Consider the following 23,624-nt stretch of genomic DNA (forward strand, 5'->3'; position numbering starts at 1 on the left):
GCTCATCACAACACCAAACTTAAATTGTTGCTTGTCCCCAAGCAACTTAAAATCAAATAGGATAAAAAGAAGAAAATATACTATAAATTCCAAACTATCAATGAAACAGAGCTCCAATCATATGAGCGGGACTTATAGCTTTTTGCCTCTTGAATAGTTTTGGCATCTCACTTTATCCATTGAGGTTCAGAATGATTGGCATCTATAGGAACTTCAGATTTCGAATAGTGTTATTGACTCTCCTAGTTCAGTATGATGATTTTTGAACACAGCCTCTTTATGAGTCTTGGCCGTGGCCCTAAGCACTTTGTTTTCCAGTATTGCCACCGGATACATAAATGCCACAGACACATAATTAGGTGAACCTTTTCAGATTGTGACTCAGCTTTGCTAAAGTCCCCAATTAGAGGTGTCCAGGGTTCTTAAGCACACTCTTTTTTTGCTTTGGACCTTGACTTTAACCGCTCAGTCTCAAGTTTTCACTTGACACCTACACGCCACAAGCACATGGTTAGGGACAGCTTGGTTTAGCCGCTTAGACCAGGATTTTATTCCTTTAGGCCCTCCTATCCACTGATGCTCAAAGCCTTGGGATCCTTTTTATTTGCCCTTGCCTTTTGGTTTTAAGGGTTATTGGCTTTTTCTGCTTGCTTTTTCTTTTTCTTTCTATTTTTTTTTATTTTTTTTTCTGCAAGCTTTGTTCTTTGCTGCTTTTTCTTGCTTCAAGAATCATTTTTATGATTTTTCAGATTATCAAATAACATGTCTCCTAGTCATCATTCTTTCAAGAGCCAACATATTTAACATTCTTAAACAACAACTTCAAAAGACATATGCACTGTTCAAGCATACATTCAGAAAACAGGAAGCATTGTCACCACATCAATATAATTAAGCTAAGTTCAAGGATAAATTCGAAACTCATGTACTTCTTGTTCTTTTGAATTAAAACATTTTTTCATTTAAGAGAGGTGATGGATTCATAGGACATTTATAACTTTAAGACAAAGTTACTAACTACTAATGATCATGTAATGAAGACACAAACATAGATAAGCACATAACATAGAAAACGAAAAACAGAGAAAGTAAGAACAAGGAATGAATCCACCTTAGTGATGGTGGCGTTTCCTTCTTGAGGAACCAATGATGTCCTTGAGCTCTTCTATGTCTCTTCCTTGTCTTTGTTGCTCCTCCCTCATTGCTTTTTGATCTTCTCTTATTTCATGAAGCATGATGGAGTGCTCTTGATGTTCCACCCTTAGTTGTCCCATATTGGAACTCAATTCTCCTAGGGAGGTGTTGATTTGCTCCCAATAATTTTGTGGAGGAAAGTGCATTTGAGGCATCTCCGGGATCTCATGGAAATGAGCTTCTTGCGCCTCTTGAGCTCCATGATTGGGCTCTCTTACTTGCTCCATCTTTTTCTCAGTGATGGGCTTGTCCTCTTTAATGAGGATATCTCCCTCTATGTCAATCCCAGCTGAATTGCATAGGTGGCAAATGAGGTGAGGGAAGGCTAACCTTGCCATAGTGGAGGACTTGTCAGCCACCTTGTAGAGTTCTTGAGGTATAATCTCATGAACTTCCACCTCTTCTCCAATCATGATGCTATGGATCATGATGGCCCGGTCTATAGTAACTTCAGACCGGTTGCTAGTGGGAATGATTGAGCATTGAATGAACTCCAACCATCCTCTAGCTATAGGCTTGAGGTCCAATCTTCTTAGTTGAACCGGCTTGCCTTTGGAGTCAATCTTCCATTGAGCTCCTTCTACACATATGTCCATAAGGACTTGGTCCAACCTTTGATCAAAGTTGACTCTCCTTGTGTAGGGGCGTGCATTCTCTTCCATGTATGGCAAGTTGAACGCCAACATCACATTTTCCGGACTAAAATCTAAGTATTTCCCCCGAACCATTGTAACATAGTTCTTTGGATCCGGGTTCTTGCTTTGATCATGGTTCTTGGTGATCCATGCATTGGCATAGAACTCTTGAACCATTAGGATGCCGACTTGTTGGATGGGATTTGTTAGAACTTCCCAACCTCTTCTTTGAATTTCATGTCGGATCTCCGGATACTCATTTCTTTTGAGTTTAAAAGGGACCTCAGGGATCACCTTCTTCTTGGCCACAACATCATAGAAGTGGTCTTGATGGGCTTTGGAGATGAACCTTTCCATCTCCCATGACTCGGATGTGGAAGCTTTTATCTTCCCTTTCCCTCTTCTAGAGGATTCTCCGGTCTTAGGTGCCATCAATGGTAATGGAAAAACAAAAAAGCTATGCTTTTACCACACCAAACTTAGAATATTGCTCGCCCTCGAGCAATAAACAAAAGAATAGAAGAAGAAGAAGAAGAAATATGGAGAGGGAGAGGGAGATGTGGTTTCGGCCAAGGAGAGTGTAGAGGGGTGTGTTGTGTGAATTTGATGAAGAATGGAGGTCTTTGTATAGGGAAGGAAGGGGGGTTAAAGTTCGGCCATATGGGTGGGTTTGGGTGGGAAATTGGTTTTGAATTTTGAAGGTAGGTGGAGTTTATGAGGTAGGTTTATTGGGAAGAGTGGGTGGATGTGAGTGGTGAAGGTTTAGTGGGAAGAGAGATTGAGGTGATTGGTGAGGGGTTTTTAGGGAAGAGTGTTTATGGGGTTGTGTGAAGGAGAGTGGTGAGAAGAAGTGAGTGGAGGTAGGTGGGGATCCTGTGGGTCCACAGATCCTGAGTGGATTCTGTGGGGTCCACAGATCCTAAGATGATCCTGTGGGGTCCACAGATCCTGAGGTGTTCAAGGATTTACATCCCTACACCCATTAGGCATGTAAAAATGCCTTTGTATCCAACTCTGGGCGTTCAGCGCCAGGTTGGTGGCCATTTTGGGCGTTCAACGCCCATCTGTGTGCCATTTCTGGCGTTGAACGCCAGAACCATGCCTGTTCTGGCGCTGAACGCCAGACAGATGCTCCTCCAGGGTGTGATTTTTCTTCTGCTGTTTTTGATTCCGTTTTCAATTTTTATATTTATTTTGTGACTCCACATGATCATGAACCTAAGAAAACAAAAAAAAATAATAAAAATAAGAATTAGATAAACATTGGGTTGCCTCCTAACAAGCGCTTCTTTAATGTCAATAGCTTGACAGTGGGCTCTCATGGAGCCTCACAGATGTGCAGAGCTTTGTTGAGACTCTCCAACACCAAACTTAGAGTTTGGATATGGGAGTTCAACACCAAACTTAGAATTTGGTTGTGGCCTCCCAACACCAAACTTAGAGTTTGACTGTGGGGGCTCTGGTTGACTCTGCTTGGAGAGAAGCTTTTTCTGCTTCCTCTCCATGGTTGCAGAGGGATATCCTTGAGTTTTAAACACAAGGGAGTTCTCGTTCCATTGAAGGAATATTTCACCTCTGTCAACATCAATCACAGCTCTTGCTGTGGCCAGGAAAGGTCTTCCTAGGATGATGGATTCATCCTCTTTCTTTCCAGTATCCAGGACTATGAAATCAGTAGGTATGTAAAGGCCCTCAACCTTTACTAATACATCTTCTACTTGTCCATAAGCCTGTTTTCTTGAGCTGTCTGCCATCTCCAGTGCGATTTTAGCAGCTTGCACCCCATAGATTCCTAGTTTCTCTATTACAGAGAGGGGCATGAGGTTTATTCCTGAACCAAGGTCACATAGAGCCTTAAAGATCATGGTGCCTATGGTACAAGGTATTATGAACTTTCCAGGATCCTGTCTCTTCTGAGGCAATGTCAGTTGATCCAGATCACTTAGTTCATTGATGAACAAGGGAGGTTCAACTTCCCAAGCATCAATGCCAAACAATTTGGCATTCAGCTTCATGATTGCACCAAGAAACTTGGCAGTTTGCTCTTCAGTAACATCCTCATTCTCCTCAGAAGAGGAATACTCATCAGAGCTCATGAAGGGCATAAGGAGGTTCAATGGAATCTCTATGGTCTCTAGATGAGTCTCAGATTCCTTTGGTTCCTCAGAGGGAAGCTCCTTATTGGTCACTGGACGTCCCAGGAGGTCTTCCTCCTTGGGATTCACGTCCTCTCCTCTCCTCACAGGTTCGGCCATGGCGCTTATGTCAATGGCCTTGCACTCTCCTTTTGGGTTCTCTTCTGTATTGCTTGGGAGAGTACTAGGAGGGATTTCAGTGATCCTTTTACTCAGCTGGCCCACTTGTGCTTCCAGATTTCTAATGGAAGACCTTGTTTCATTCATGAAACTTACAGTGGCCTTAGATAGATCAGAGACTAGATTTGCTAAATTAGAAGCATTTTGTTCAGAGTTCTCTGTCTGTTGCTGAGTGGATGATGGAAAAGGTTTATTATTGTTAAACCTGTTTCTTCCACCATTATTAAAGCCATGTTGGGGCTTTTGATCCTTCCATGAGAAATTTGGATGATTTCTCCATGTTGAGTTATAGGTGTTTCCATAAGGTTCACCTAAGTAATTTACCTCTGCTATTGCAGGGTTCTCAGGATCATAAGCTTCTTCTTCAGAAGATGCCTCTTGAGTACTGTTGGATGCAGCTTGCATTCCATGCAGACTCTGAGAGATCATATTGACTTGCTGAGTCAATATTTTATTCTGAGCCAATATGGCATTCAGAGTATCAACTTCAAGAACTCCCTTCTTCATAGGCGTCCCATTATTCACAGGATTCCTTTCAGAAGTGTACATGAACTGGTTATTAGCAACCATGTCAATGAGTTCTTGAGCTTCTGCAGGCGTTTTCTTTAGGTGAATGGATCCACCTGCAGAAGTGTCCAGTGACATCTTTGATAGCTCAGATAAACCATCATAGAATATATCCAGGATGGTCCATTCTGAAAGCATGTCAGAAGGACACTTTTTGGTCAACTGTTTGTATCTTTCCCAAGCTTCATAGAGGGATTCACCTTCTTTCTGTCTGAAGGTTTGAACATCAGCTCTAAGCTTGCTCAACTTTTGAGGAGGAAAGTACTTGGCTAAGAAAGCCGTGACCAGCTTATCCCAAGAGTTCAGGCTGTCTTTAGGTTGAGAATCCAACCATAATCTAGCTCTGTCTCTTACAGCAAAAGGGAAAAGCATGAGCCTGTAGACTTCAGGATCTACTCCATTAGTCTTAACAGTATCACATATCTGCAAGAATTCAGTTAAGAACTGAAAAGGATCTTCAGATGGAAGTCCATGAAACTTGCAGTTCTGCTGCATCAGAGAAACTAATTGAGGTTTCAGCTCAAAGTTGTTTACTCCAATGGCAGGAATGGAGATGCTTCTTCCATGTAAATTGGACTTAGGTGCAGTGAAGTCGCCAAGCATTCTCCTTGCATTGTTGTTGGGTTCGGCTGCCATCTCCTTTACTTGTTCGAAATTTTCAATCAAGTTGTCTCTGGATTGTTGTAATTTAGCTTCTCTTAATTTCCTTTTCAGAGTCCTTTCAGGTTCTGGATCAGCTTCAACAAGAATGCCTTTTTCTCTGTCCCTGCTCATAAGAAAGAGAAGAGAACAAGAAAAGAAGAGGAATCCTCTATGTCACAGTAAAGAGGTTCCTTATTGTTAGTAGAAGAAAAGAAGAAGAAATTCGAACACAGATAGAGTAGGGGGTTCGAATTTGGTGGTGATGTGAGGAAGAGATGTTAGTTAATGAATGAATAAATAGAATGAGATGGGGGAGAAGGAGGGAAGTTTCGAAAATTAATTTTTGAAAAGGAGTTAGTGATTTTTGAAAATGGTTTTTGAAAAAATGTTAGTAATTTTCGAAAATTTTTGAAATCAAAAATAAAAAATAAAAATAATTAGTTAATTAAAAAGAAATTTTTGAAAAAGAGGGAAGATATTTTCGAAAATTAGGGAGAGAGAGTTAGTTAGGTAGTTTTGAAAAAGTTAAGAAACAAACAAAAAGTTAGTTAGTTAGTTGAAACAAATTTTGAAAAGATAAGAAGTTAGGAAGTTAGAAAAGATATTTTGAAAAGATATTTTTGAAAAAGATAAGATAAGAAGATATTTTTGAAAAGATATGATAGAAATTAGTTTTGAAAAAGATTTGATTTTTAAAATCTCAATTAATGACTTGATTCATAAGAAATCACAAGATATGATTCTAGAACTTAAAGTTTGAATCTTTCTTAACAAGCAAGTAACAAACTTGAAATTTTGAATCAAAATATTAATTGTTTATGTTATTTTCGAAAATTTGATATAAAAATAAGAAAAAGATTTTTGAAAAATATTTTTGGAATTTTCGAAAATAACTAATAATTTTGAAAAAGATTTGATTTTTGAAAAAGATTTTGAAAAAGATAAGATTTTCAAATTTGAAAATTTGATTTGACTCATAAGAAACAATTTGATTTTAAAAATTTTTGAAAAAGTCGATCCAAATTTTCGAATTTGATGAGAGAAAAAGGGAAAGATATATTTTTTTTTATTTTTGAATTTTTATGATGCAAGAGAAAAACACTAAAAGGATGCAATGCATAAAATTTTTAGATCAAAACAATGAATGCATGCATGAATGCTATGAATGTCAAGATGAACACCAAGAACACTATGAAGAACATGATGAACATCAAGAACATATTTTTGAAAAATTTTTAATGCAAAGAAAACATGCAAGACACCAAACTTAGAATTCTTTAATGCTTAGACATCAAGAATTCAAGAATGCATATGAAAAACATGAAAAGACACAAAACAAAAAATCATCAAGATCAAACAAGAAGACTTACCAAGAACAACTTGAAGATCATGAAGAACACTATGAATGCATGATATTTTCGAAAAAAATGCAAGATGCATATGCAAGTGACACCAAACTTATGATATGACTCAAGACTCAAACAAGAAACAGAAAATATTTTTGATTTTTATGATTTTCTAATTTTTTTGGATTTTTATTTTATATTTTTCGAAAATTAAAAGGAAAAATAAGGATTCCAAAATTTTTAATATGAATTCCAGGAATCTTGCATTCTTAGTCTAAAGCTTCAGTCCAGGAATTAGACATGGCTCACTAGCCAGCCAAGCTTTCAAAGAAAGCTCCAGTCCAAAACACTAGACATGGCCAATGGCCAGCCAAGCTTCAGCATTTAACACCAGAGTATATTGATCTTGATAACAAATTGCTGCTCATCATTTATCAAGTATGTAACTTACCTCTGATGGTTTGGAAGCCTCAGTCCAAAAGAATTTAGACATGGCTTTACAGCCAGCCAGGCTTCACATGCTTCGTGAAACACTAGAATTCATTCTTAAAAATCTTGAATAAAATTTTTGAAAACATTTTTTTATATTTTTTTTTTTCGAAAACAGATGAGAAAAGTTTAGAAATATTTTTTGAAAGATTTTTTTTTTTGAAAACAAAACGAAAAGAAAATTACCTAATCTGAGCAACAAGATGAGCCGTCAGTTGTCCAAACTCAAACAATCCCCGGCAACGGCGCCAAAAACTTGGTGCACGAAATTGTGATGTCCAGGCTCAAACAATCCCTGGCAACGTGAGCAACTTGGTGCTCTGATCTTAATACATAATTGTCACAACTTCGATACAACTAACCAGCAAGTGCACTGGGTCGTCCAAGTAATACCTTACGTGAGTAAGGGTCGAATCCCACGGAGATTGTTGGTATGAAGCAAGCTATGGTCACCTTGTAAATCTCAGTCAGGCAGATATAAAGTGATAATGGTGTTTTCGAATATTATATAATAAAATAGGGATAGAGATACTTATGTAATTCATTGGTAGGAATTTCAGATAAGCGAATGGAGATGCTTTTCGTTCCTCTGAACCTCTGCTTTCCTGCTATCTTCATCCAATCAGTCTTACTCCTTTCCATGGCTGGCTTTATGCAAGGGCATCACCGTTGTCAGTGGTTACATCCCCTCCTCTCAGTGAATAATATGCTCACACACCCTGTCACGGCACGGCTATTCATCTGTCGGTTCCCGATCATGCTGGAATAGGATTCACCCTCCTTTTGCGTCTGTCACTAACGCCCAGCACTCGCGAGTTTGAAGCTCGTCACAGTCATTCAATCATTGAATCCTACTCAGAATACCACAGACAAGGTTTAGACCTTCCGGATTCTCTTGAATGCCGCCATCATTCTAGCTTACGCCACGAAGATTCTGGTTAGGAGATCTAAGAGATATTCATTCTAGCTTTATTTCATGTAGAACGGAGGTGTTTGTCAGGCACGTGTTCGTAGGGGAGATGGTGATGAGCCTCACACATAATCATCACCTTCATTACGTTCTTGGGTGCGAATGGATATCTTAGAAGCGAAATAAGATGAATTGAATAGAAAACAGTAGTACTTTCATTAATCTTTGAGGAACAGCAGAGCTCCACACCTTAATCTATGGAGTGTAGAAACTCTACCGTTGAAAATACATAAGTGAAGGTCCAGGCATGGCCGAGATGGCCAGCCCCCTTGATCTAAGAACAATGCGTTCAAAGATGATCCTCAGATCCTAAGATGATCAAAAGATGTCTAATACAATAGTAAGAGGTCCTATTTATAATAAACTAGTCACTAGGGTTTACATGAGTAAGTAATTGATGAATAAATCCACTTCCGGGGCCCACTTGGTGTGTGTTTGGGCTGAGCCTGAGTGTTGCACGTGCAGAGGCCATTTGTGGAGTTGAACGCCAGTTTTTGTGCCAGTTTGGGCGTTCAACTCTAGTTTTGGATCCTTTTCTGGCGCTGGACGCCAGATTTGGGTAGAAAGCTGGCATTGAACGCCAGTTTACGTCATCAATTCTTGGCCAAAGTATGGAGTATTATATATTGCTGGAAAGCCCTGGATGTCTACTTTCCAACGCAATTGGAAGCGCGCCATTTCGAGTTCTGTAGCTCCAGAAAATCCACTTTGAGTGCAGGGAGGTCAGAATCCAACAGCATCAGCAGTCCTTCTTCAACCTCTGAATCTGATTTCTGCTCAAGTCCCTCAATTTCAGCCAGAAAATACCTGAAATCACAGAAAAACACACAAGCTCATAGTAAAGTCCAGAAATGTGAATTTAGCATAAAAACTAATGAAAACATCCCTAAAAGTAACTAGATCCTACTAAAAACATACTAAAAACAATGCCAAAAAGCGTATAAATTATCCGCTCATCAAATACATACAAGGTGATACTCTATATATATAAGTGTTATTATAGCTAAGTTTAATTAAGTTGGCACAAGCCCCAAAAAAAACACACAGATATGTATTATTATTCTTGTTTTTTACAATTTTTTAAGATAAAAATTTTTGTTAAAGAATATAAAAACTTATTGATATGGCATTTAAATTTTTGTATATAGTATAGAAATTTTTGCACATAATAAAAGTTTTCTTAATATAACATAAAAAAATTTTACACATAAAACAAATTTTTATTCATAGTATAGAAATTTGTACACATAGTACATAAGTTTTTGTTACAAATATATTTTGTTAGTTAGGTGAGTCAGGTGTAGTCCTTCAAAAATTTATGTGTTGTGTATTAAAAAATTGTGTTATGAATAAAAAAATTTGTATTGTGTACCAAAATTTTTGTGCTATATATATTTTATTAGTTAGGTATCAATATTTTTAGCATGTAATATTTCAAAAATTTAAAGAAAACAGAAATATTGATTAGAGACACAACTTGTTTTTATATTTTTATTATTCTTATTAATTTTTCATAACTATATTGTTCATTATTATATTTTGTTTATTATTAAACAAAATATAAGAATATTAATTAATGTTGATGTCTTGTTCATAATATCTGACGCGAGAATTATCGTCGGTTCAGAATTTCTCAATAGAATTTCATTGATAGTATAGCTTTCATTGATAGTATAGCTCTGTACTGACAAATAACTCTCGATCAAAGTTTAATTTGTTTGTCACAATACAAACCAATAAAAATCGAGAATATTTAAACATTGGATCGTCTCTCAAAAAAATTACAGTAAGATATGTGTTATTAGTTATGAGTATATAAAGGGGAGTTTGCAGACAATAAAGAGGCGAGAAACTAAATAACAAGAAAGTAAAACTAACAACTAGAAAAGTATAAATGCTAAAAGACACTCTTGACAAGGATTGAGAATCAAAGCTTTCTTTTCAAGTCATTGGCCACGAATATGGTGACTATCCAGAGTTAATCCCATTAAGTCATCTCCAATATCGGGAGAAAGTCAAATAAGCATAGTCAGTCTTATAACAAGAATAACTAACAACCCTAAATCGCCAATCAATATCGGATATCAAAGACTTTTGTGTCACTAACCACGACATGACAATTATAAGAGCAAACCCAATTAGCTAACCTCTAATGACGAAATAAGTCAACCGGTTTAATCAATCTCAATCTATAGGTCTTAGTCGTTAATGGAAACGAGATTAATTAAAATCTCCAAATTGTCAATCAACTCGGACATTAGTGAAATAAAAATCACCTAAATTACTCAATTCCAAACCAAGAGTGTAGAAAATCTACCCTAAAACTAAGAGAGACATTTCTACAAATATTTGGAAGGCATAGAAGAAAAGTATCATAAAATTGCAATAATAATAAAATCTAAAACTACCAAATGCAAGATAATAATGATAACAACTCAATTAAACATCAATAACCATAAAAACATCAAATTGCATTAATAGAAATCAAAAGTAACAAGAGTTCATGAGATCAAAAGCAAGGAAAATAACAACTAAAACTAAGAGAACAAAGATATAATAACAAAAAATTGCAAGGAAATTAAATAAAAACAAGCATCAAAATCTAAATCTAAGAGGGATTAAACTAAATCTACCCTAATTCTAGAGAAAAGAGAGATCTTCTCTCTCTAGAAAATAACCTAAAACATGTTACTAAACTAAACCTAATTGCTCTCCCCCTTGATCCTCCTTGAGAATTGCATGAAATACTTCAGAAATGAGTTTGATTGGGTCTAAAATTGGGCTAAAATCGCGACCCACGTATTTACTTAAGTAAATCACGTGCTGGCAATCATGCATACGCATGAGGCATGCATACGCGCAAAGTAGCGAAATTCCAGGTCATGCGTACGCATGAGGCATGTGTATGCGCAACGGGACAGATTTCCAAAACTCCATTTTTTCATGATTTCTCCACTTTTACATACTTTTTCTTCATTTCTTCAATCCATCATTGCCTTCTAATGCCTGAAATAACTCAACAAACACATCAATGCATCAAATGGAATATTAGTGAATTAAATTTAGCAATTTAAGAGTCTAAAAAGTATGTTTTCAATCTTAAGCACAATTTAAGAGAAATTTACAAAATCATACTATTTCAGTGAATAAATGTAGGATGAGTTGATAAAATCAACCAAATTCAATTCAAAATAAACCATAAAATTACAATTTATCAATATCCTATCTTATCATATTCTCAAAACTAAATACATATTTAGAGACTAACGACCATCTAAAAAAACACTTAAAAGTTTTGTTTTTCAAAAACTTAAAGTTTGAATAAAATTCATATTTATTTTTAAAATAAAAAAAAACTGAAACTTGATAACTAGTTTCATAAGTAGAAATAAATTATTTAAGTACAAGTTTCTAATATTATATGTCTTTTTATTGCCAAATATAAATGTAAGCTGAAACAAAGTGTTATAGCCATACACAAACTTTTTTGGCTTACAATTTTCAAAAATATTTTGCATGTATATCAATAATTTAGTACAATCTCTATCAAGACTAGGTTTGAGAGAGAATGAATGCTTTTCTTTTGAAAATTCAAACTAAACATATCATAAACGATTAAATCTGTTACTGAAATGTGTCATCATCATTGGGAAGTGATGGCTAGCAATTTGAGCAATTCTAGCTTCATGAGAGCAAATGAATGCTATTGAATCCAGTATATAACTATTGAATCCCACCTCTATGTATATTTCATTCTCACTTTCCTCCATAAAAGCGGTAAGGTTTCTCTTTTTCCGTCTTTATTATTTAAAACACAAAGAGATACTAGTTAGAGATAACTTATTTTTTGTATTTTTTTATTCTTATTAAAAATTGATATATTGTATATACAACCATAATTTTACACATATATTCAATTACATAATAATATGTTAGTAAAAATAATTATCTTTTATATTTATCACATAAATAGTCATTTAGAAAAAAATAAATATAATTAAACGATTTAGTAAAACATTTTACACTATCAATACAAAAATCTTAAATTCATACGATTAATTACACCATACATACAATGTACGTATTATGGAAAATTCTGTGATGCTGAAGAAAGATTCATCAACACATACTGAAGCCTATGTGTCAATGTGTGGAGGGAAACGCGTGTCCCTTAGATGTGATGGTTTGGCCTAAACCATTGCAGTTATTACTGGCAATTGCAGCACTGAGCCTAATTCTTTTTAGAATTTGTCTGAACATGATAGATGTTAAGATGATAATTAAGACACGCTAATTAATTAAGTTTATAAAAGTAATTTTTTGGAATGTAATATTTTATTTTTGGTGGATATGTGTTAATGGTCGGCTGGGCCTTGGAAGTTGAATTTTTGGTGGGTTGTCTGAAGTGATGAAAACCCCGTAGATAAAATCATGGGTTTCGAAAAATATATGCACGTTACATTACAGAAACAAATATGATGGGCCTAAGTAAAAATATATGTACGTTACATTACCGAAACAAATATGATGGGTCTAAGTAGGAAAAAATAATGGAACTGAAATTTTTATGTGAGTATAATAGTTTATTCGTGCCATCAATGAATTATGTAATAAGTCATGAAGAACTTTTAAATAGATACTACAGTGAAGGTGAGTATTAGGAACATCATTGGATATTATAGGTAGGAGTTGATTATGAAGTTGTTGTTAAATTAAGTATATTTAAATTAGGTATATTTTTTATTAGTTATGATTATTATTGTAAATATAATTAAATATGTATTAATATAAATATTCAAATATTTTTGTTAATAGCAATGTAATTTTTTTTAAGATTGTGTAATATTTATTGATATTATCTTTTGAAAAATACATATGGTATGTAATAATATAATGAATATAAACTAATGAGTTAGTTAATAAAACAATATTTATTTTAATATAAAGATAAAATTAAAAATGTGTTCTTATCAAAAAATACTAAAATTTTATATTCTTAGTAAGTAATAAGTAGATTATTAATTGTGGAGTAAATTTTTTTAAAATTTGAGTATGTTTAAAATATTAGTGAAGAAGATTATCTATTCACGGCATGAGCTAAACTTTTCTTAATTCTATCGAATTATTACTTTATAGACTAGTAAGAACTGCTAAACTTGAAAATAGATGTAACAGCCCAGATCACCCGCTAGCACGATATTGTCCGCTTTGGCACACAAAGCCTCACGGTTTTGCTTTTGACGATAGGGATGCTAGCTGAAGCCCCCCACACTCACTCGTCAAAACGCGTCATGCTAGGGAAAGGTATCCACATCCTTATAAGGCATGCTTCGTTCCCCTCTCCAACCGATGTGGGCCTTACAATCCACCCCCCTAAGGGAGTCCAGCGCCCTCGCTGGCACATCAATCCGGGTTCTAGCTCTGATACCATAATGTAACACCCTAATATTCAAATCCTTATGCTCGAGTCATAAGTCAATGATATTACGGTGGTACGACTCTCAGGTGGACTTTTAATATATAAATATAGGTAATTTTCGAAAGGAGTATTAATCAAGAAGCCTGAAAAGAATAGAAATAAAATCGCGAAGACGTATCACTCACGTTTCGACAACGAAAAGTTAAACTGCTAAGCCCAACGCAATATATGGACAAGGCATAAAGGAGATTAAGAGATAGATAACAGATAGATATTTATAGCATAAGTAAATAGCCACTAGTCGCGACCCGCGAAGTTTAGGCCGGCTAGGGTACAGTATGAAAGTAGATGACAACAATATATCCTAATCTCTCCCAAAGGAAACATAAGAGCCTCTATAGGCAAGTTCCAAAAGAGTTCAATACATAATATAATCTTTTCAAAACAAAGGTGGAGAGATTCTAAGCAAAACACAAAGTAGAGAAAATAAATATCTTCGCCGTCTCTCAGACGAACCACAGCTCACTTCTGAGCACCTGGACTTGTATCTGAAAAATAAGAGATATATACGGAATGAGAACCCCGGGCCCATGGGTTCCCAGTACGGTAAAAGTGCCAAATAAATTCAATGTACTGCAATAAAAACTCACTAAGCATCCTAAACTTCTTCACCAATTATTCATCCTAGGTTCTCGCTAATCCATGAATAGGCAACTGTCATAAGGGAGTGCTAAATTCAATTCATGTTTCACATGTTTCCCAACTCGCTGACTCTTCCACGAATCAGACTCGGAATTATAAGCAAAACCATCACCAGTTGTTCTGCCTCAGCAATTCTATATCAATACATCATACACTCGCCTGGAGCTAGTGAAACCACATCACTGCGTCTACCCAGGGAGCTCCAGTTATCTCATTCAATAATCATCATCATCATGCAATCGCATCATCAATTCATCCCATCAAGAACAGCCCTCACACCCACCGACACCAGCATGAGGGCCTCTCAGTTGTACAAACACAAGCAATACAGGCAAGTAATACACAAATATGGCACAAGTAGAACAAGTAGCATATAGTTAGGTAACATGGCATATATGATGTAGAAATCTAAAACAAATGGCAAACCCAAACAATTCAAACATATGCAAATGATGAATGCCTGCCCTATGGCTGATGATATCATCTGTCAGTTATATAGCCAACCCGACACGTCCTGGTAGCTAACCATTGGACAGAAACACCCATTGCGGAGCAAGTAGGTTTGAGCTACAACCCCCTTGCTACTACCCGCTCAACCCAGAGCCAGTGGAATAACCACTACTGCGGCTACTACCCAGGCGGGTGTTTAAAAGCTCAACCTGGAGCGAGTGGATTCACCACTACTGCCGCTACTACCCAGGCGTCACAATCTCTGACCTGGAGCAAGTGGGACGAACCACAACCCTTGCTACTACCCAGGGTCTCAATCTCTGTCCTGGAGCAAGTGGGACGAACCACAACCCTTGCTACTACCCAGGATCTCAAAACATACCTTCGTTCAGTTTCGAAGTAATCATCACTATTATCAAATCTCAAACATTAACCTGGAGCAAGCGGGACGAACCACAACCCTTGCTACTACCCAGGATCTCAAAACATACATGTATTCAAAACTCCATAATTAAACTCATTTATCATAAACATCCTTTCCCGTCTCATACCCGGAGCAAGTGGACAACGCCACTGCCTACTACCCGGGGTCACACATCACATTTCAACCTTTTTCATTGTTATCCGTGTAACATATTCATTCATTAATCATATATGCATTTATACTCAGCCATAAACAATAATGGCTTTGCCGTAACCCGGCAATAACTCAGCCATCCGGCCCATGGTTCAATCAAGAACCGGCCATTTATCAACAAATATAGCCCTTCGGCTCATGGCATACACGGTACTCCCACCGTCATCCTCCATATCCCATATAATCATCCTTGATCATCATTGATCATAACTTTTCCCCTTGCTTCACTCGCAAGTTACCACATCCCCTAGCTCCTATCTCATTGCTAGGCATATCATAATGATTTAATACATAAGGGGTGAGATCAGAGGCTTAGAAGTATGAGATTTGGCTTTTAAAACTCAAAAATCAACTTTGGCATGAAAACAGGGCCACGCGTACGCGCACTCCACGCGCACGCGCGGATGGCCAAAAACTCATCGACGCGCAAACGTCATACGCGCGAACGTGCGGGTTAAAAAATATCCAAACGGCGCGCAAGCGTCAGCCACGCGTACGCGTGGGTGCTCTTGCGCCCAGGCACAAAACTGGCACAACTCTGGCACAACTCTCTGGAAAATAGCTGGGCATTGGGTGCAGCGCATCGACATGCACGCACACACCACGCGCACGCGTGGATGGTGCCTTCTTGAAGAACGACGCATACGCGCCAAGTGCGTCTACGCGTGGAGGGTCATTCTGCTAAAAATTTTCTAAGTTAAAAGCTGCAGAATTTACAGATTCAACCCCCAATCTTCTGACGGACATAACTTTCTCATTTTAAATCATTTTTCACCCGTTCTTCGAACGGCATGGACATGCCGGATCCAATTTCATTTCTAAACAGATTTGGCACAAAACAAAGATCCGTAGTCCAAGTTATGTCCCGTCAAAGTGTGCCCAAAAACCATGTTTTCATACAAAACCACAAGGTGCCATTTTCAAAACAAGCAATTTTCAACTCTTTTCAAAATCAATCAAAACATGCCAATTTCAGCCTTTTCTTTGAAATCAATCAAAATATACCAAAATCAACATCAAGCCTCCTCAACTCGCAAGTTGACACTTTCTCAAACTCAAACACATTTACATATCATATACTCTTTCTCATGCCAAATTTCAACAACACTATTTCCAATCAACCATCATTATACATAATCAATATCGTACTCACTATCACGTGGCTTTACCCACAAATCAACCTTAATCATTCCTCAAGCATATATCACGACAAACATATCTCTAATGCATCATCATACCATCAAGGCATCAATAATCATAATCACATATATGACCATATAATATATCTCAACCAAAACCAAACATACCTCATCTATATAATTGCACCCAAATTTACCAAATCTCACATCTCAACTCCTCAAACCTTATTATTCAATAACCAACCCAATCATTCATATATTCATTATCTAAAATTCATCCAATCACTTGTGTCATCATACAATGCACACATCAACTTACCTTTCTCACCTTTTTTCGGCCTCCGGCCCAAAATCCACGGCCTCCGGCCCAATATCATAATTTAAATGCATAAACTACAAATCAATACTCATTACCCATTACATCAAATTCTCAATACACCAAGCATACAAGGCCACACAATTCTCAACCCAAATCATTAATTCACATTACATACCAACTATGCATATTAGCACCAACCATTTACACAATCCAAACTTAATTCTAGGGGCATCTAGCCTAGGAATTCTCATCACAACACACGGTACTTAAATGAAACTTAAACCGTACCTCTTGTAGCCAAACCAATTGAGCCTCTTCTTTGGAATTCTTCACCAACCTTAGCTCTAAGCCTTACCAAAGCTCCTCAAGCAATACCAATCTCCCAATTGTGCACCAACATCACCAAATACACTAACATAACCAATATCACATACATACATCAACTTAGGGCTCATAAAAATGACAAATTACAAGGGTTTGAGCACTTCTTACCTCATCCCATATGAAGTAGAGATAGAACCCACTTAGAATCCATGTTGGAGTATCCCTAAACACCCAAAATCACAAGATTTCAACACTAACTATCCAAAAACGTGTAACAGTAGGGAATTTCGAAAACTGGGCAGAGATGAATGGAATACTCACCACCAAACTTAGATATAATTGTAGAGGATGAGAAGAGCGATGCGTGGCCGCAAACGGCTCGTCAATCGGAGCTCCGTAGCTCAAGTTATGGTGGTTTGAAGATCAAAGAGAGTTAGGTTTTCTCTCTTCTCTTCTCTCTTCTCAAATCAGCGCCCCAACCCTTCTTTTTAGGGTAAAATGAGCTGAAATGCTCACAACTAATGTTTATATATGTTGGGTCTTGGGCCCACTTAGGCCCGGTTCACTTATTTTTGTCCATTGGCCCAATTTTGGGCCAAAACCTTTAAGATTAGCGCTCTAAATCGCACTTTAAATATTTCTACCTTCCCTAATTATAATTCCTCATTTCTTAATCCTACTTACTCATAATCAATTTTCTCAGCTGCAGTACCAGACAGGTCTCAGCCGGTACTGCCGGTCAAAATTCCACTGCGCGCTTTTACGCAGAAAACTATGTCTTTCGACTCGGAAAAATTCACTGAATCCAAATATCATATTTAAATCATCAAATTCCAATTGCCAAATCTTCCAACCGTATTCGCTCCTATTTAACCTATTATTTAATTAATTTCGGTTATACCGGGTATTACATTCTACCCCTCTAACAGAAATTTTCGCCCTCGAAAATTCCATCCATCACTACGAGTATGCGCACGTAGTTTGCCTTTATATCCAACACATAACAGATCCAAGGTCTTTTTACTCTGCACGCTTCCGTTGTCGCGCTCTGATTTCTCTATCCCTGAGGGTCTCGGTCGTTCGTTCAACGCCGACCAACAGCCTCGTTCCTTACTTTTATCGTCTCATCAACTCACACCTTATTAAATCTCGAATCATGTCATCAATAAGATTGCCATCATCGTTAATCATAGCCATTATCCCACATCACTATAATCAATCAAAGCTTTCTTCGTTTTTAGAATTCAATGAGTTTGGACTAACAAGCTGACAAACCCTTAAGAATCCGCTTTCCTTTAATAATCTATATAAAGCTTTCGAGACACATCTCTTTTGTTGAAGTTACTCAGATCAAAAATCATTTTTAAAAATATAACCAACACTCCTTCAAATTCTTGGGAAAATTTTTTCAGCAGCACCTCCCTAAAAATTGGAGTTTACCACCCGTCACGGGTTCCCTTAAACCAATCTCAGTACCGCATCAACATTTCAATTTAATGGTTTTCACATTCGTCTTTCAAAACCAATCATTATAAATCCCAAACTAAATCCAAGGTCACTATGACCAAACATCATAGTACTCATCTCTCAAACACGACAACTTGCACTCTCTCATAATCTAAATCAGATTACGCATCAATGATAATTTCCTCATCCGTTTCAGAACCATCAAGGCTCACAGTCACAATTAATTCCAATTATCTAGAATCATTATATGCATAAGCTCACTAAATTTTTAAGTATTCAAAGCATAAAGCATTTCTAATCATACCCCACTTTTCCTTATTATTACCATACTATGCTAATGCTTTAGCAAGCTTCCGCTATGCCACTTTGATTTCTCGTCAAGTATTAGTTCCATCACTTATTTCCTCAAGTACTCAACCACAACTTAGCATGACTGGCATTTCAAATCAATGTTTCCAAATCCATCATTTAGGACCGTACCATTCCTTGTCTATTTAAATCAAAGGAACTAAAAGTCACGGGTTCAATCCGTTTCACCAAGAATCCAGAAATCAACCAACTACATAACAAACATAACACATCATTCTCAACAGAAAATCATTTACATCTCAGGCATTTATCCATTTGTATTAAGGTAAATCCTTACTCGGACCATCTGGTTTGCTTCTTAGTCTAATATTAAGCTTGACATTCCCAGTTTTACTGTACAGGCGGTATTATAAAATCACGCACTGTCCTTTAAGCCTGATTATTGCAATTACCTCAATCTTACTGTCGCAATCGGCCCGCATCCTAACTCTCTCCTTGTTGGAAATTTCTTGATACATGCCCTGGTAACCCGCACTTGTAACATACACCTAACCCCAATCGGCACGGCCTATATGGGTGATGACTTCCACATCTCTGACAACTCGAAACATCAGAAGCAGCCACTGCCCGTTTTTCCTTACCGTTTCTTTGGGACTCCTCACTCTTCGCAAAGTTATTCCGTCCTTGGGGAATGTGTTGTACATATCCTCTCCCCTTAAACTCTTGACCCCTTGTTGGGTATTCTTGATTGTGCTCCCTGCGGTGGGAATCCCGACGGTCATTCTTCGCCTCAACAGCCTTCCTCACACATTCTTCAGCAATACGGCTCTTGTTCACTAACTCTGAAAAAGTTCGGATCTCCATTGGTCCCACTGAACTTAAGATATCGCTCCGGAGCCCTCCTTCATACTTAATGCATTTCCATTCCTCGAAGCCTCCCAGAGCTCCTTGACACATGCGGAAAAACCTGAATAGCTCCTCAAATTTGTCTGTATACTCAGATACGGACATAACACCTTGCTTTAGCTGCAGTAACTCCAATTCCTTGGCTGTCCTGGCGGAATTCGGAAAGTACTCCTTATAGAATTCCACCTGGAAGGCATCCCAAGTGATATGATCATTCCCCTGTTGCAGGAGACGTTGAGCCCCTTGCCACCAATGCGATGCTTCCCCCGTGAGTAGATAGGTAGCGAATTCAACACGCTGCTTTTCAGACACCAACTGCGCTTGCAGTGCTCGCTCCATGGCCTGAAACCAAGTATTAGCTTCAGTCGGATTGGTGGTTCCCTTGAACTTAGGTGGATTAACCTTTAAGAAGGTTGCCAGTGTCATCGGGCCCTGAGTTTCCCTTCCGCCATTGCCATTATTGTTCATCTGTTGCCCAAGAGCCTCCGCAGTGGCCTGCATAGCAGCAGCCATATTCTCCAACACCACCATAAGGTTTACCGGGTTATTCGGGTTGATTTCCGGTTCCTGCGCATTAGTACGATCTCTTTCACGTCCCCGACCGGGTCCACGAGGTGCCATCTGGTTCCTATACATATCAAACAATCGATATCAAGTTGATCAGTCTCAATATCGGAAGTATAGTGCTTCAAAGTACCAAAGGTACACTCATGGACTTCATGCTAGATGTATCAGTTAGATACCCTAACTAGCACAGGCACAGACTCAGAGTATGCATTGAAGCATAAGCAGTTCCATCCCTCAGGCTCACGAGGACGAACTGCTCTGATACCATCTGTAACAGCCCAGATCACCCGCTATCACGATATTGTCCGCTTTGGCACACAAGGCCTCACGGTTTTGCTTTTGACGATAGGGATGCTAGCCGAAGCCCCCCACACTCACTCGTCAAAACGCGTCATGCTAGGGAAAGGTATCCACATCCTTATAAGGCATGCTTCGTTCCCCTCTCCAACCGATGTGGGCCTTACAATAGACATCAAAGAAATATAGCCGCAGTAATACAATAATAGTAGAACGTTTTAAAGACATATTTTGCTTTCTTGTAATAAGGTGGTCATTGTCATGAACAATACCCTAATTTAAATCCGTTTTCAGCAACGTTAGACCTGTATATCAACAAAGAACACTTAGTTAGTAGACGCGAATTAGGGTTAAAAAGGTTTTAGCTTATGTCAAGAGTCCGACGATGACAATGGTTATTGTGGTTGGATATCCGTGAGGCAACGATCGATTGTGAATCTGTCGTAGGTTGCACAGTATTTAGGGTCTCTTCTGATTTGAACTTACTGATAGACTGAATGTAGTAGAAAAAAGGCTGTAGGGTTAGAAGAAAGTTAAACAGCAATCCGACGGCAGACTCCATAACTATCTTCACTCGCACACAGTAACTTTCTCATAATTTCGTACATGATGGAGAATATGACTCAACCCCCCATGGTTCAATAAAATTTTCGATTAAGGATCTAAGGTCGAGAATTTGGATTGCAGAATTTAGAGTTTAGGGTTGATGAGAAAAGGTTTATGGTTGAGAGTTGGACAAACATGATTAAAGTCTGACGGTGTAAGATTTAGGGCTTACGTTTTAGGATTTATCATTTTAGGGTAATAGGGTTTACAATTTACATTTTGGAATCTATAGTTTATAATGTAGGATAATGACTGAAATAAAATATAAAATGATACATATGTGAAAGTTTTCTTTTTTAAATCGTTATACAGACCTATATAGTGTGTTAATTTTTTTTTTGTTCTTCGACTTTTACTTTTGAAAATACCTTTAAAAAAAAGTTTGATAGTTTTTTCATATTGTTATCTTGTTTATTTTTTTCAAACTTTTACTATATGCGAACAGATAAGTTGTATTAAACATGTTAAAAAAAATTTAGTTATAAAAAAATTTATATAAAATTATAATTAATCAAATAATTAAATTTCAAGTAATTTATTAATAATTATAATCACTAATTGTATCTATACCTAATTAATACTTTATATTAATTTTTTAAACAATAATTAATTAAATAATTTAATTATCTATTGAAGAAAGTAAATAATTCATTAATGTTTAATTTATTAATAATTATAACAATTAAGATTATTGAATAGTTGTATCTTTATTTAATAACAAATTTATATTAATAAGTTATATTCATAAATAATAATTAACATACATAGTTATACTACCTAAAAATTAAATATTTTTGTTAGTGTTAAGTTAAATTATAATTAATTAAGTTTATGTACATAATAAAATAAATTTAATTCTAACCACTTACAAAATAACTTAAGGTATAATTGTATTATAAAATGGGATAGAAACATTTATAAACGAATGATTTGCCATGAGGAAAATAATTGGATTTACTAAGAGGGCGATATTGTTCTTAATATGTGAATTGGTTTAAAAATTATTACACGTGAATAAAAAGACTCATGAAACTCATTCGTGTAAATGCTGTAAGTAAATAAATACGGGAAATTTTGGGAAGAGCAACCGAAAATTATTGATTCAAATTGAAAACACTTGTTATCATTTTGAAAGTTCCAACGAAGGGGCTATGAGGGTTTACTAGAAGGGGGAAACTAAGGAGACTTTCATTACGTTTTCGGTTTAGGTTCCTTCGGCAGGGGATTTGTTTGAAACCATTTGCACATAACAATTACCATATATGGAACATGGTCGTTTCTATTACTACGTGGTTAGGAGAGGAAGAGAGCCCGGGATATACACGTCATGGGAGGAATACAACCAACAAGTGTTTGGGTTCAAGGGGAGCGAGCACAAGGACTTCATGGTAAGGCGTGAGGCGGAGTCCTGGTTTGAACTGCGAAACAAAGACTCCGAAGGTGATAAGAAGGTACTGGAGAATAAAGAGCTGGAGGTAAGGTTTGGAGAACTCAAGGTTGGAGAGTCAGTTACTGTTGTGGGCGACGGGAGCAGCGGATCTGGCACAACCGCGAGAAACCTCCTGCTGTATGAGCAAGGTACTTCTTTTTGTGAAGTTTGTGGGTTACATTAGGTTTTCCTGTTTCATTTGACACTCGTTCTTATAGTAGTTGTGATCTGTTATTGCATCTGTGGATATAGATGTTGCACCAGATTTTGACAACACTTTGTTTGTCATCATGGAAGACATGGAGCAGCTGCTATTTAGGGTTTATGCTCAACTAAAGGTTGGTCCTCCAGTGTTTTTCCTCCATGATGGCTTCAGGATGGAAGGGAAGGATTATCATGGGTATGGGGTATCTTTGTAAAGCTACGGCAAGGGGATTAACTTCTTTGTGTCCGGGCGGGTGTCGACTGATGAGAAATTGGCAAGGCAGGATGCCGCCTTCATCACTTTGGAAAGGCTCCTGGAGGAGGCGGACGTGAAAACATTTGACTTTAATTATCAAGTTGCTCTTCGTTACAAAGAACAGGTTGCTGAGGCACAATGCTTGGCAAGGATGTCGCTGCCGGAGCAGGTAATGACATTGGAAAAAGAGAACGCTGAGCTTAAGCATAGGTTGGAACTCTACAACACCTTGTTCAGGTAGGCAGCTGGGTTGGAATCTGATATTGGGAAAGTCTATGCATGTCCGGTTTGGTACTTATGTGTTTTATGTTTTTATTACATTGGGTTCGTTTTATGAATGCTTATGTTTGAACTTTTGTTAAGGGCACTTTTAATGTTTGTGACATTCAGTCTGGTTTCTCAGGCATACAACGTGTGTTTGCAGCATATCTTGTT

The 23,624-nt window shown here is 37.2% G+C and overlaps 1 non-coding gene across 1 annotated transcript; it reads left to right on the forward strand.

Moving 5' to 3' along the window:
* The first annotated feature begins 4,843 nt into the window (after positions 1-4,843).
* On the forward strand, positions 4,844-4,951 carry LOC112724594 (small nucleolar RNA R71). Its single transcript, XR_003163749.1, has one exon. It is a non-coding gene; the product is annotated as a small nucleolar RNA R71 (small nucleolar RNA).
* Positions 4,952-23,624: the final 18,673 nt, after the last annotated feature.

This window comes from Arachis hypogaea, chromosome 11 (assembly GCF_003086295.3).
Source record: "Arachis hypogaea cultivar Tifrunner chromosome 11, arahy.Tifrunner.gnm2.J5K5, whole genome shotgun sequence".
In the NCBI taxonomy this organism is placed as follows: Eukaryota; Viridiplantae; Streptophyta; class Magnoliopsida; order Fabales; family Fabaceae; genus Arachis; species Arachis hypogaea.